Consider the following 15,787-nt stretch of genomic DNA (forward strand, 5'->3'; position numbering starts at 1 on the left):
CTCCATCCTAACCTCAAAAGGGCCTGAATATACATATATATGTATATATATGTATATATATACACATATATATGTATATATATACATATATGTATATATGTATATATATACACATATATATGTATATATATACATATATGTATATATGTATATATACACACATATATATGTATATATGTGTATATATATGTGTGTGTATATATACATATATGTATATATATACATATATGTGTATATATATACATATATATGTGTGTGTATATATATATATTATATATATATATTTTTTGTTTGTTTTTGAGACAGAGTCTAGCTCTATTGCCAGGCTGCAGTGCAGTGGCACGATCTCGGCTCACTGCAAACTCCGCCTCCCAGGTTCAAGCAATTCTCCTGCCTCAGCCTCCGGACTAGCTGAGATTACAGGCATGCACTGCCACATCCAGATAATTTTTGTATTTTTAGTAGAGACGGGGTTTCACCATGTTGGCCAGGATAGTTTCATTCTCCTGACCTCGTGATCTGCCCACCTTGGCCTCCCAAGGTGCTGGGATTACAGGTGTGAGCCACCGTGCCTGACCACAAGTCTATAGTTTAATGGTGAAGTCCAGACTGGAGATAGAAATTTGGGAGTAATCAGTGACACTGGATGAGATCCCCTAAGGAGTGAAATCTGATAGAAAGTGAAGGTGGCCAGGCGCGGTGGCTCACGCCTGTAATCCCAGCACTTTGGGAGGCTGAAGTGGGAGGATCACTTGAGCCCAGGACTTTGAGACCAGTCTGTGCAACAGTGAGACCCCTGTCTCTACAAAAAATAAAAAGCTGAGTGTAATGGCACGCACCTGTAGTCCCAGCTACTCAGGAGGCTGAGGTGGGAGGATTGCTTGTGCCTGGGAGGTTGAGGCTGCAGTGAACCATGATTGTGTCACTGCACACCAGCCTGAGTGACAGAGTGAGATTGTCTCACAAAAAAAACAAAAAACAAAAAAAGCTGTGGAGGTACAAAAAAAAAAAAATGCTGAGACATCTCAGGGAGGAGGATTTAGGGAAGAGGTGCGGGGCTCTTGGCTTAATCATTCTTTTTCATTCCCAGCTGCCCTGGTGGCCAGGCCCTGATTGGCCCATATCTAGATGGTCCCAGTCCACTCTCTGGGCCACTGCTTCATTCTCCCTCCAAACACCACATAACAGCCACACTGACCACCTCATGCCACGCTTGCTCAAGAACCTACAGGGACTCCTGAAGCTCAGCACTGTGGTCCCAGAGCCAAGGAAAGAGAGCCGCAGCTAGATGGGACCTGAAACTGTTAGTTCACCTTTACTGCTTTGCCACTAGGGAAACTGGCGCGATCTCGCCGGACCGCAACCTCCGCCTCCCGGGTTCAAGGGATTCTCCTGCCCCAGCCTCCTGAGTAGCTGGGATTACAGGCATGCACCACCATGCTCGGCTAATTTTGTATTTTTAGTAGAGACAGGGTTTCTCCATGTTGGTCAGGCTGGTCTCGAACTCCCAACCCCAGGTTATCTGCCTGCCTTGGCCTCCCAGAGTGCTGGGATTACAGGCATGAGCCATTGTGCCCAGCCCAACAGTGAGCTTCTCTAATGTCACCCTGCCATTAGGTGGCCAGGGCTCCTAAACATAGCTGAGTGCTGTTTATACCAGCCCACCCTGCCTTTTGAATCACTTCTCAACAAGCCACAGATGTACTATTACCTGATTTTACCGAGTACCTGATTTTACTCACAGCATGCAGAATAGCAGTGGAGGACTCTAAGGTGCCCAGTGGAAACAGAAGATGCAATTTTTGCCCTCAAAAAACTTGAACTAAGGATTCTTGAATGATTTTCTCATCATTTTCCTCTATCTCTGCTTTCCTATGACTTCCCAATATGGACTCTCCTCTTTCCCATTCTCTGCCCTAGGTTTTTCATTACCCTGCCTCATTCTTCCAGAACCCCTCCCCAGATCACCTTTTTTTTTTTTTTAAGCCTGACCCACTGCTGACAGACAGATCACCTTTTATTGCCCTAACCTACCAAGTAGCTCAGGCCCCAAACCTGAGAGTCAGTATCCTCTTTTCCTCTCTTCCCTATCCCTGATTCATATGCAAGTTCTACTGGCCTTATCATCCAAATATATCCCAACTCTGACACATCATCTCACAATCTCCACTGGTACCGTCCTAGCCATGCACTGTTTATCTTGCCTCTGCTGCTGACCATGACAGCCCCCTAACTGGTCTCCCCTGCGTGTCCCCCTACAGTCCATTCTCCACACAGCAGTCATGTTCCTCTGAAGCCCCCAGCAGTCTCTTGGGCCTGTGTATTTCTTGCTATTCCTGTGTCCTTCAAACCAATCTCTCTGCCTTTTGGGCATTTCCCCCCAGATGTGACCTGTCTTCTCCCTTCTCAGACCCTGGGGTGGGGGGTGCTCCCCTCTCATGGGAGGCAATCTGACTGGGAGTTGGGGTGGGGGCCGTTGTGCTAGCCTAGAGGAAGTCAGTGAGCTGAGCATGGTTGAGTATACTTCTGAAATGGCAGGAAGTATTTTTGGGGACTGTCTTAAACTCACTTTTTCTCATTTCCATCATCCCTGGTTCCTTCTGTTCAGCATTCTTCCTTGCTCTCACTGTTCCTTCCCTTCTGTCTCTCACTGACTGATTCTCTGTCTTTGGATTGGGGAGAGGAAAGCATCCCTCATCAGCTTCGGGGTCTTGAGAGATTCTTCAGTCAAATGTACCCCTGTTCCCAACTCAAGCCTCCCCCCAACTCTGGGAGGTGGGCTGAAACAGGCCAGGTGGGAAACATTCATCTCGTCCTCTGCAGTCTGCACACCTAATCTGAGCATTCACCATTTTATCCCCAATGCCTAGCACAACTCTGTGCACCCAGTAGATGCTTATTAAGTATTTATTAAATGGGTAAATGAATGAATGAATGTCTTAGGCATTCAGTTTCCCTGTTGGACCCCTGGTCTGGCATTTCTGGTACTTTATTGCTTTCAAACTTTAATGTGGATAAAAATCACCTGGGGATCTTGCTAAACTGGAGAGTTGGATTGAATAGGTCTGAGCTGAGGCCCAAGAATGCATTGGTAACACGCTTCCAGGGATGCTGATGCTGCTGGCTCCTAAGTCACATTTTGAGGAGCAAGATTCCAAGAGGAGGGGTCTCTCAGGCAGATGGTATCCTCAGCCTAAATCTGAAAAAGAGAATGATGAAGATTGAGGGAGACTCAGAAATAGGGAGAGAGGAACCAAAGAAAGAAGAGGTCCGAGGTCACTAGTTTAAAGGCCTTTAAAGCCCCTGAGAGGTACCCAGGTCAGTGGTCTCAGGAAGCCTAGAAGCACCTGCAGCATCTCTCACAACAGCATCTCTCTCAAAGACCTCACCCCTGACTTGGGGAGGTGGGGCTCTGGAGATAACTGCCATCTCCATGTCCCTGATTGGCCTCCTTACTCCTGGTGAACCCCATGGGTCACAGAAAAGAAAACTTGGCAGAGAACAGGTTTGGAGTTTTCATTCAATTCCATGAACATTATCCAGACTACTTGTCAGCACACAGGTGAACAGGAGGCCTGTCTAGTGCAGGCAGGCATCTTGCATGAATAAAAGAAGTTGGGATTTAAATCTGGCTTTGGAGGAGGATGGAGAGAGCTTTGATAAGCATATGGGGGCCTTAGAAAGTGGTTGAGAGGTCATTCCAGGCAAAATGGGCTGGAAGCAGGATAGGTCAGGGCATATTCCTTGAAAAGGGACCAGTAGCTGGGGTGAGGAGGAAGGATGTAGGAGGAAAAGCTGTAGGAGCTCAGTGTGGTTCTGCATTAAGGAGGGCTTTGCACGCCTATTTGAGGAATCAGTACTTTGGTGTGAACGCAGTTTGTTCTGAATGCATTACGGCGCCATGGACGGGAGTTCCATGAGGAGAGACGTGTATCTGGGAGAGGTTCTTCTGGGGAAGGCTTTGCCATCTACTGATTTACCTGCTTATCGGGTGGGACCCTTCTTGTCCGTCTGTCTGTACTCTCTGGAGGCTTGGTCAGGCTTTGAAATTGAAAGAGTGGTCCCTGGGTTGTGGGGGAGCTGTAGTGAGGTTTTCCTGTTTGTTTGTTTTTTTGTTTTCCCTCTGGGAAAGAGCTAGAGTAATTTTGTTCAGTGGAGAATTTTATGAGCTTCTGCCCTAACTCCAGGGTTTTCTTTTGTTTTGTTTTAGCCTAGAAGCCCCTGATAACAAACTATGCCTCAGGCAAGGGAGAGGAAGGGGAAAATAAGGAGGCCATTTTTCATGGTGGGTGGGCTAGTAACATCATCACTGGTCCATGCTGGTGAACACTGGGACCCACCTGCCCAGGAATGTCCTTCAGTCTGATTTCCACCAACCACTCAATCCCCCACCCTCCAGCCAATTCCAGTGTCTCCTGACCTTGCAGCAGGGGCCCTAGGACATATTGCCAATGCCAGATGCTTGGAGGCTTTTCCTGCTTAGATATCTCCAGCGCTTGCCAGACTGGGTGTCAGCCTTCCTAAGAACTAACTTAAGTTTAATACCTATGCGTTTCACACACAGGCATGTGAGGGTGGAGACTATTTTTTGGCTGGCTGCTGGGAAGGGGCAGCATTTTGTGATTATTTGTGAGAGGAGCCTGGCTTGCAAGTCTGGGGTTTTCCCTGACAAGGATCCATCTCTTTCCTCCCTGTGTGTCTCCTGTCCCCTGTGCCTGAGGTCACTCTCTTGTACTCATTCCTCCAGCAGGCCAGAAATTGTGTCAACAGAGAGGGCAGATTTTGTTTCTGTGGGAGAGTGTGGGAGATTATTTTCATTTGATTTATTACAGTGCCTGATGATCCTCATGCTGATGTGCTAACGAGCAGGAGAAGCCAGGAGCAGCCCTCACAGCATCACATGGAGGGCTAGACTGAGACTGGCTGGCAGGGACTTAGTATCAAATCGCAATTTAGGAGTGGGAAGGGGGCTGAAAGGGCTTGGGGGCAGGGCTATCACTGACACCTCAGACTCAGTTTCTCAGTCCTCTTCTGGGAGGGGGACTAGCATTGGGACAATTTTGTGTGGGCCGTTCTTCTTCCTGGGTCCTATGGCCTCTGACATTATTTATTTATTTATGCGACAGAGTCTCGCTCTGTTGCACAGGCTGGAGTGCAATGGCGTGATCTAGGCTCACTGCAACCTCTGCCTCCCAGGTTCAAGCAATTCTCCTGCCTCAGCCTCCCGAGTAGCTGGGATCACAGGCTCCCGCCACCACGTCCAGATAATTTTTGTATTTTTAGTATAGACGGAGTTTCACCATGTTGGCCAGGCTGGTCTTGAACTCCTGACCTCGTGATCCACCCACCTCAGCCTCCCAAAGGGCTGGGATTACAGGCATGAGCCACTGCGCTCCACTGGGCTCCAACTTTTATATTCCTCACTGCTCTTAAGCTCTTTTAGCCCAGAGTCCTTTCAAATGTTCTGTGGCAAATGTGACCAGGACATTTCAGGCAAAATCTTCTCACACTTGTAGAGTGAATAGAAAATTCCAGATCCTGTGTTGATCACGTCTTTGATGCATGACTAATAGTAGGTGCTCAGTTTACTTCTGGTGTAGGTGAGGAGGCTTTTAAGCTACTATCTGGTTTCATTTAGGAAGCTGAGGGCTAAGTTTTGGGTTCCTCTGCAGTAACTGTCCATTCTTGGGTTTCTTTTCCCAGGACATTTTAAAATCCTCACTTCTTTATCTGTTCTTGTTCTTTCATGGGCGTTTCGATGGTTCTGTTATATCTGTCTTTTTAATTTTATTTATTTATTTATTTACAGACAGTGTCTCACTCTGTTGCCCAGGCTACAGTGTAGTGGCATGATCATAGCTCATTGCAGCCTCAAACTCCTGGGTTCAAGGGGTCTTCCCACTTTAGTTTCCCTAGTAGCTATGATTACAGTCCCGTGTCAGTATGCCTGGCTAATTTTTAAACTTTTTGTAAAGATGGTGTCTCACTATATTGCCTAGGCTGTTCTGGAACTCCTGGGCTGAAGCTATCCTCTTGCCTTGGCCTCCCAAAATGTTGGAATTACAGGTATGGGCCACTACACCTGGCGATCTGTATCTTATATGGTAGGCCATCTCAGATCTTTTTGGAAGGAATGTGGGTAAAAGCGCTCTGAAGACATTGTTGTATTTCACTTCAGCTGCCGTATGAATTTTTCGGGGGTTACTACCTGACAACTGGCCCCAAAACAAAGGGTCTGCTGATCATGTGCAGTCACACCAGGTCCTGCCGGTGGTTGGAGGGTTTGCCATGAGAGTGAACAGAAAGCCAACTTGAAGTTTAGTGAAGTAGCATGATTGGAAGGGGAATTAACGGAGGACATGAGAAGATGAGAGAATAGAAAGAGCTTGACAAGGGAAGACAGGAGGAGAGATCAGAGGAGCAAAGAGGGAGGGGTGTAGGATGGAAGGTACTTACCATTCTAGGCCTCAGCTTGTCATCTGTAAAATGGGAATAATAGGGTTGTTGTCAGGAGTAAGACAGTTAATACATGTGACATTGTTAGCAGAATGGTATAATTGTTTGATAATAATAAATAGGGTAATACCGCCTCCGTCACAAGGGTTGTTATGACACTGGGGCATGTAAAACACTTTGCAGGCTGCAAAATGCTCATGTTTTCACTGCTACTATTATTATTCCACTCTTGCACTTCTTTCAGCCACTGTCCTGTCTTCATGCAGATGAAGGGGGAGCTGCCAGAAGGAGGTGTGGACCCCTGGGTTCTGTTCTGCTTTGGGGACTGTTTCCTTCCTCCCCTCCTCACCCCCTGGTGAACAGAGTCCAAGCCCCTCACCCTCCCCGCTGGCTTGTATGCCCTCAGGCTCAGTGGAGAGAAAGTAGAGGCTGGCAGGAGGGGCGCAGGAGGGAGGCTGGGGGGAAGCCAAGCTGAAAATGAAAGCTGGGGAGGGGGCAGCGGAGCGCGCCTGGAATCATGTTTGCATAACGAGCTGTGCTGGCTCTGGCTTGCTGTTTTTCCAGACAGGGCTCTCCCTCCTTTGTCTCTCAGCTGGTGCTCCAGTCTCTTTCCTTCTTTTTTGTCTCCTGGCCACTGCCCCTCATTTCCTTTGCCCCTCAGTACTCCCTGCAGCCACCTGGACTCCAGTCTTCCCCTTCCATTTCCTTGACTTCTGCTCTGAGGCTCTGCTCATTTATACGTTTGTTCACCCATCCCCATCTCCCTCGTGTGCCCACCTTCTCTGTCATCCATTTCTGCCCCAGTGGGTTCCCCTCTGTCTCTCTCCCCAGTTCTCCCATCTCCATCTCTGTGCCATCCCCTTTACTCTCTTTCTGGCTGGAAATCCCCCATCTTTTCTCTTCCTGCCTGCTTCTGTCTTGCTCTTGCATTCCTGGGTCTCTTTCTTCTTACTAACCCCTTCTGCCTCCCGGGTCAGGCTTCACCTCCTGCCTTCCTCCCCTTCTCTTGCCTTCCCTCTCTGGCAATAGCACTTTCCTGTCAGTTATACTGCTTGGATTCAGGGCACTTAGCACCTAGATTCAGGGCCCACTGTGAAGCCCTCCTTTGTTCACTTGAAATAATTGCAGTAACAAGACTAAAATTTAATGAGCACTTACTAAACGCCTTATCTGTGTATGATCTCATGTAATTCTCTCAATAATGCTACTATGAGATGAATATTATTATCCCCATTTTACAGATGAGGAAAGTTGAGAGATTAAATAACTTGCCAAAGGTCTCACATTTAATCAGAATTGGGGCTTGAATGCAGGCCTGCTTGCCTAAGGAGCCTGTGCTCTTAACCACAGGGGTCAATTCCAGCCCTGGAAGAAGCTGGTCTCACTTTCTCTCCCAGTGAGACTAACATAGCCTTCCTCCTTTCTTTAAACATCATCTTGGCGCCCCCAGCTTCCTCCAACAGTCATTTGGTCCCTTCTCTTTTCTCTGCACAATTCCAGATTCAACCTAGCCTCAAGACCTTATTTTATATGACAGTGCTACTAACGATACATTGCCTGGCACTGATCTAAGCACTTTATGCATATTATTTTATTTAATCACCTTAGTAACTGTGGGAAGTAGCTACCATTCTCACCCCCATTTTACAGACGAAGAAACTGAGGCATAGGGAAGTCAAATAACGTGTCAGTGGTCACATAGTTAATAAGTGGCAGAGCCAGGATTGAGCCCAGGCACTTTGGCTTCAGGGAACCTGGCCTAACAGCCACACCGCTTCACACAGTTCCTGGGAAAACAGGTTTTGGTCCCTCACCTCTTGTTACTAGTCCAGGTGCTTTGAGAAGTTCTTGTGGTCCATCCTCAAGCCCATTTCTGTGGGCACTGCCTGCTGCGGTGTAAAGTCTGCCACCAGCACTGACAGCCCTCAAGATCTGGTAGGCCACTCGCCCTAATTGGTGCCTGAGGGGATTTATTCGTGGCTGCCCCCAGGGAGCGGGGACAAGTGTTTTCCTCTCCAGCTCTGCTGTGCAGCCTCCTAGCCCGACAGCTCCCTCGTTCCGGCCCATCGCAGCAGCTGATTTACCTCTATGGCTGGGGGATTTAGCTGCTGGCCTGGCTCCTACTATAAATCCCTGGGCAAATAACCGAGCTCTGCATCAAAGCTGCCAACAGGGGAGTGAGCAGGAGCAGATGGTCACTTTGGCCATGGGGTGGGGAGGGCAGGGGCAGTGGTTCCAGGGCTTTCTTGTCCACCCCTGTCCACAGAGCCAGGCTGCACCTTGTTCATGCCCATGGGGTTGCCATTCAACTTTCAGAGGATTTGACAGCCCCATCCTGGCATCTCCCAATGCTGAGTGCCGGCAGGTTCTGGTTGATGTTCTGTCTTATCCCTGCTACTCCATTTGAAGTCTCTTTGCCTGACATCACTAGAGAAGGAGAGAACTGACTACCATACTGGGTTTTATCACCCTTCCAAGAGCCGAGCTTTGGGTGGTTTTCTGGGAACCCGTCCCACACATGTGGGATGTAGGTAGGTTCTGTCCTCCTGAGAGAGGTTCAGACTGAAGCAGGAATTAAGAACTTCTCAGTGGAAAGGAACGAAAGACCTAGAATGTAGGTGACCTAGAGTGGAGGCTGAGTGAAACCTCCAAAAAGTAGGACAAAGTCAGGGTGGAAGAACCCTGAAGGATAAAGGTACTCCCTAAGAGTGAGATGTGTGGAAGCTGTGGTTGGAACCCTCAAACTTTCCATGTGTGGCCGTGGCTCAGGAATATGATGTGACTGCGGGGGTCCACACTGGATCTGGGGGTGCAGTGGGACTGGAGGGGTCATTGTTCTATCAGTGTTCCTTGCTTCTCTGGCTTCCTCCCCTCTTTCTCTAACTCCTTTAGTGGCTTCTCCCCGCCACTCCCTGCCTGTCCCCTGCTCCCTTCTCTTTGCCATGTTCTCCCCTGTGGTACTCTCGCTTGCTGGTAGCCAGAAAGCACTTCCTGCACTCAACTGACCAGCCTGCGGTGGTGGGATTGGGCTGTAGCTCAGGGCTCTGGTTCTGCTCCCCAGAACCTTGCTCAGCCTGGAACCTGTCCCCAGTGTCTGTGCCATTTTGTTCTTACGCTCCTCATTTATCTTTCCTGTCCCCCTCCCCCTACCACTGCCACCTCTGCCTGGGAGATTACAGTCACTGAATCAGCAGCCAGCTCCAGAGTTCTGCTGACGGGGGACTTTCTGCCTCTGAGGGCTCCTTGGTGGGAACAGGGTCCCTCCTGAGGCCCAGGGATTTGGGATAGGGGAAAAGAAGGGCTGGAAAGAAGAACAGGTAGATGTAGAGGGACAGATGAAGGCAAAAGGTAAAGGAGAGAGGCGGGAATATGGAGAGAGAAAGGGAGAGATGAACAGAATTAGAAGAAAATATAGGCAAAGATGGAAGAACAGTGGGAGAAGTGGAGAGAGAAGCAGAGGCTGGGGAGATGGGAAAGAGTACAAGAGGAGGGGTGTGGGAATTAGGTGGGGCAAGCTCTGTTTACCAGCCTGCAAGTCCAGGCCCAGCCCTGCCCTCTCTCCTCCCCTGGTGCCTGGGGAAGGCCCCTTGGAGGCCCAAGTTCACTGGGACCCAGCTGAGGGGTGCAGGCTGGGGCCTGCTGGCCCTGGGTCTAGGGCTCTGCCTTGCACCTCCCTCTTTCCTCCTCACGTGGTGGTTTGTACTTCATCTTGTTTGCAGGGCGGCTGGGCCTGCTCTCGGGGTTTAATGATCTGTGCCATTATTTATAGCTTTGCGCGCCGAGAAACATACTGAATTTATCGCTTGCTTCTATAAATAACCCTGGCAAACGGGTGCCCAGGGAGGAGGGCGGGACGGGGAGGGAGAAGTGAAGAAAGGAGAGGTTGGGGGTAGGGCAGGGGAGGACTCTGTGGACTGTGTCCCCAAAATGGGGTGGCGATGTGCACAAGGATAATGGAGGCTGGGGGACTATTTCAGCGTGGGTGTGTGTCTAAGGACACGTTAATATAACAGGACAGTGTGTGCCCTGTGAGGGGAGAGGGAGTGTTTGCATGTTTCTGAGGGCGTGCATGAGTTGACTGTGTGTTACTGTTTGTGTTTGTCTCTGGTGCCATGCTGGTGGCGGTGAGGTTGAAAAAGCACAAGGCAGCCTCCAGCGATGGCTGGTCTCGAAATGGATGTCCAGAAGGCTGAGAGCAAGGGTTGCGGGTGGGGCTTGACTAGAGTTGGGATTCTTTCTCTAAGGTTGAGGTAACAGAAAAGGTCACAGTGAGACTACTTTTCTGGGTGTTCGATGGCAGAGATGATAAAAGGAAGAAATGAGGCCTGAGGGGGCAGGGGCCAGGGCCACCTATTCCAGGATACAGAGAGAACTTCACTTTTGGGCTTTGTGGAGGGAGAGGTGGTGGATGGAGAGAGGGGTGGGGTGTGTGGTTGGCCGCAGCACTCCTCCTAGGACCCTCCTGGCAAGTCCTGTCCCAGAATGGGAGTGGGGGCTCCATGCAGGCCAGCCTGCCCAGGCAGAGCCAAGGGCCTGGTGCTGTGGCCTGCAGATTGCACCATGCCTGCCTATAGCAGGCCTTACCCCTGGCCAGGGCTCTTCCCTACCCCTCCTCAGGACTGCCCAGGGTAGGCAGGTCTTGAGGAATGGAAACCCTGGCACGGCCCAGCCACAGGGCTGTGGTCCTGCCTCCTCTCTCTCCCTTAGCCCACCACACAGAACCCGCTGCAGCAGCACCGATTAGCTCTGGGAAGTGCTGTGCATCTCTAATGAGGGCATTTGCATATATAACGAAGAACCTTCACAGGTGTTGGCAGAGCCACCCCTCCTCTTTTCCCTTTCTTCTTTCCTGCCAGCTGCCATCTTTGACCTGTGGCTCTTGGGGTGGGGGGTCCCTGCCCATTCAGCTGGGAGATGTGCTGTGCTGAAGGATCCCAGGCACAGGTGAGTTTCAGGGGCTCCCCTCTCTGGGTCAGAAACAGTCAAGGTAAAAGCCCGTTGTGTCAGTGTGCATGGACAGGCCCAGCAACCTGTGTACACGTGGGAACATGAGCTTTTGCACACACAAAGAAGGCACAAGGTCAACACGCCCATCTGTGCCCAAGTACACTGCAGCGTGGTAATGTACCCTGGTCAGTGCAAGTATGCAAAACACGTCCCAGGCTGCGCCCTGGCTGATGCTCCGATGCGCAGTGCACACGGCTGCCAGCACATGCTCCTTCACACTCACATCCTGGCACTAGTGCAGACAATTAGACAAAAATGCACCTGCACCGACACTTCCTCCATCCACACAGGGCCCCCTCCCTCCCTCCTTTCCTTTCTCCCTCATGGAGTCATCAGCCCTTATTCAGGCCAGGAAACTGCTTCCCCCATCCCATTTAGACCTATGAAGTACACAAGAGACCATTTTCCTTTTAAAAAAAGAATATGAGGGGCCCTTACACCTAGATAAATGACACTGAAGGGGAAGAGAAAATGCCAGGGCCAGGGTGGCAGGTAGGACCTCAGGTTGGGAACTGGGGGCAGGTGGAGAGATTTCTGGGGAGGAGAAGCGCCAGGGGTGCTGAAGTCCCCACAAGGTCATTCTCAGGTTATCCCCGACAGCCCTGACTCTCCTGCTGCAGACTAGCCAATCCCTGGCCCGAAACCTCCTCACACTCTCCTGTTGGTCCGGCCGAGCCACGTGACCCTCCCGCTCTGTGGCAGCTGCCTGGATGATGGATGCAGCTGCTCAGCTCTACCTGTTGGGGGACAGGGACTGCACAGCTCCTAATTACCTCCTTCTTCAGTGAGGGCTGAGGGCTGGGGGCTCGACGCCGGGCTGTATGAGACCCCCTCTCCTCCGCTGGGGCTGGGGCTGGGGCTGGGCTGACAATCTGAACTACAGCCAGGCCTGGAGGCAGGCAGGCAGGCATTCCCTGAACTGCCCTAGGGTGAGGAGGGTGTGGGGGCACTAACCTGGGGTGTGGAGTGCGGGGAGTGCTTCTGGAAGGTCGACAGAGGGGAGAAAGTGCATCGTAAGTGACATGGGAAGCTGGGGTAGGATATTAAATGAATGACCTTTCTCCAAGGCCATCCCACAGAGGGCAAGATTCAGGTTAAATATCAAGGCAAACTTCCTGGCAGTCAGGGATAAGTGCACTTGAGCAAAAGACAGAAAGGTGGAGATAGAGGTTTGGAAAGCTTTTTAGAAGATGAATCAGATCATCATTTTCCTGTCTGGTGGATGGCTTGTGGCAAATAGCCGCAGAAGTAGGCTGGAGTTAGAGTAGGAGGGCTGGAGGTAGAACTCAGAATGATTTGTTGGAGCGGTGGGTTGGGTGACACTGAACCGGATGCTTGAGGAAGTTGTGACACATCAGTGTGGGAGGCTCCAGCTCTGGCCTGGCTTGGGGAAGGATGAGGAAGACCGCAGGATTGTAAAGATGATGGAACTCCTCCAGACTTCTCCCCGGGGGCACCGAAGTCTTAGGGGGCAGAGGCATGTATTCAACAACACCCCAGTGCAGTGGGATGCCTGGTGGGTGTGAGTGCCCCTGGCTGGAGGCAGGCAAACAGGTGGTTTGGGAATGGGACCACTACAAGATTTCTTCTGATTGTGAGATCCTAGGAATCCCAAAATTAGGATTCTGCAGGTTTCAAGAAGGGAAAGTGGGGAAGGGTTGGGCACAGAGCTGGTGAGTAGCACCAGGCATCTTGGCTGCCAGTCCCCTTCTCCTGGTGGTAGTGGCTATGATGATGTAGCTATGATAATTGCTATCCTTATTAAATGATATTGCAACTCACAGTAATGACAACTCCACCAGGATTCATTGCTCATAGTCCTCCCATTTTGGGGGGTCTCTTGGCTGAGGAAGAGGGGGAAGGGGAACTTGAGTCCCTTTGCAACCCCGGTCCCAAAAGAAGGACAAAATAAACCAGTTGTCCAGGTAAGCAGACCTTGAGGTCAGTCAGTGTGGATAGCGAGGAAGGGAGTTGGGGGGAAGGCAGCAGGTAGGCTCCTCATGTTCCAGTGAGTCCTTTTTTTTTTTTTTTGAGATGGACTCTCACTCTGTTGCTCAGGCTGGAGTGCAGTGGCCCAATCTTGGCTCCCTGCAGCTTCTGCCTCCTGGGTTCAAGTGATTCTCCTGCCTCAGCTTCCTGAGTAGCTGAGATTACAGCCCGCCACCACGTCCGGCTAATTTTCTTATTTTTAGTAGAGTCAGGATTTCACCATGTTGGCCAGGACGGTCTCGAACTCCCGACCTCAGGTGATCCGCTCACCTCAGCCTCCCAAAGTACTGGGATTACAGGCGTGAGCCACTGCACCCAGCCCCAGTAAGTCTTTTTCTGAATAGTCCCCTGCCAATCTTTATTTGTCTCCCAGGGCATTTTTCCCAATCACCCCCACCCCTGGGTTTACGTGGATTGCAAATGGTTGGGCTGTCCTCAGCAGCAGTGCACACCGCATTCCCCCCCCCACCTGACTCCTCACTGTCCTCCTAAGCTCATCAGGCTGTGGGGTGGACCCTCCCTTGCCCTTGTCCTTTATAGTGTCCTGGGTGCCCTTCTCTATTGGCATGAGTCTTGAGGGAAAAGTTTAGGTAGGAGGTTGCTCACAGTGTTCCCTGGTGTGTGTGCACATGTCTCTGCTTCTAGGACAGTTTCTTCATGTGTGCGCTGGGGTGCAGGGTACACAGACTGTCTGGGGAGGCAGCTATGCTCTTGCCCATTCAGGGTGGTTATGAAAGGGAGACAGAAGGGGTGGGGATCTGGTGATCCATCATCTCCCCACCAGGGCAGACTGGAGCAGTTTTGTGAAACCAGGCTTTCCTGGTCTTAGCACCACACTTGTGTGTGTGCATACACACACACACACACACTCTCACACCACAGTCACCCCAAGAGACAATGCACAGACGCATCAACATGCTTGATACCTCAGGTTTTTTCCCAGGAAGTCTCCCCTGTAAGCTGCTCCCTAATTTATTAGAGTAAATTTCCTAGTAAGTCCCTTTGCATGGATCCCCCCTGTCACCCCAGAGAGAAACCTTCCATAACTCCCCATTGCCCATGGAGTGAAGCTCAGACCCTCTAGCCAGCACTCAGGTTCTTCTCTGGTGTGTTCCCAACCTGCCTTTCTAGCCTTGTCTCCCATAATCCTCCAACAGGAGTGTCTTCCCCAAGAGGACAATTCCTGTGCACTCACATTTCCTCCCGCCTGGATCGCCAGAGCGAGTGCCCTCCTCCCACTCACACCTCTAATCGTTTTTTAGGCCCACCCCCTCCAGGTGGTCTTTTTGACTTCCCCAGCTTGGAGCAACTTCTTTCTTAGCATGTGGTCCTTGGCATTTGGAGGATGTCTTTCTACAGGTTGGGTTAGGGGAGCCCTGTCTCCTCACTTCTGAGCCTGTCAAGGCAGGGCCTGTACTCATTCATCTTTATTTCCCTGGTGCCTAATATGGTGTCTGGCATCTGTGTATGTAAATAGTTGAGAACCTGGCTCCAGGAAAGAGCAGCCTTCTGAATTGGATTAAGTCTGTGCCCTGATTCTTCTGGCTCTGTGACCCTAAGCAAGCAGCTTCCCTTCTCTGGGCATCAGTTCCCTAATTGCACCATGGGGAGGTCGTACCTCCTTACTCTGAGATTCTGTTTTTGTGGTGGTGAGAATGGAGACAAACAGCCAGATATAAATAGATGCATAGGTAGCCCCGTACAACACAGCAGGTGAGGAGACTGGGGGTTGGTAACTAGATAAATGGCCAGGCAGATCCATGTGATCTGGGCTACTTCCTTTGCCTCTTGCACCCTCTGTTTATTTATATGAAAAATGGGATTGATGTTACAAGATTCCTTTGGACTTTAGGTGGGCAGAAGCTTAATTCACACACAGTACACAGAAGGACTTATTTGGAGAATTGTGTCTAGGGCCCCTCTCCCTTCTCATTTCTTCCCTAATGGTCTCTGCTGTTTCTTTTCCTCTTGATAATTGCCTGGGAGAACCTGTACTCACCTCCCTTCACATCAGCCCCAATGGCTTGGTATCAGGCCTGAGTGCAGTCCCTGACTGGCAGCCTGTGAGGGCGTCTGGGCTGCAGAATGCCTCAGTGAGCCTCCAGGAAGCTCCTCTGGTGGAGTCTCCTTTGCAAATGTTGTTGCTGCTGCAGGAACCACAGGATTTCTCACCAGCCCAGATTCCCGTATTCCCAACTCCTCTGCCTCCCACACATCCTGCCTTCTATCTGACCCTGACCTCGGGGGTCTCTCCCAGACTGAGAAATGTCCCACTTGCCTCGTTACCCTTCTCTGGGAATACTGAGGTTGGAATTGTCCGTGGAGGCCAGGAAAG

At 50.6% G+C, this 15,787-nt stretch overlaps 1 long non-coding RNA gene across 1 annotated transcript; it reads right to left on the reverse strand.

The window, feature by feature from the left end:
• Positions 1 to 2,893: 2,893 nt before the first annotated feature.
• Positions 2,894 to 8,440, reverse strand: LOC134733046 (uncharacterized). The gene is made up of 3 exons (XR_010116634.1): positions 8,271 to 8,440; positions 6,457 to 6,479; positions 2,894 to 3,199 (listed from the first exon to the last, which is right to left on the reverse strand). It is a non-coding gene; the product is annotated as an uncharacterized lncRNA (long non-coding RNA).
• Positions 8,441 to 15,787: the final 7,347 nt, after the last annotated feature.

Source organism: Symphalangus syndactylus, chromosome 17 (genome assembly GCF_028878055.3).
Source record: "Symphalangus syndactylus isolate Jambi chromosome 17, NHGRI_mSymSyn1-v2.1_pri, whole genome shotgun sequence".
In the NCBI taxonomy this organism is placed as follows: Eukaryota; Metazoa; Chordata; class Mammalia; order Primates; family Hylobatidae; genus Symphalangus; species Symphalangus syndactylus.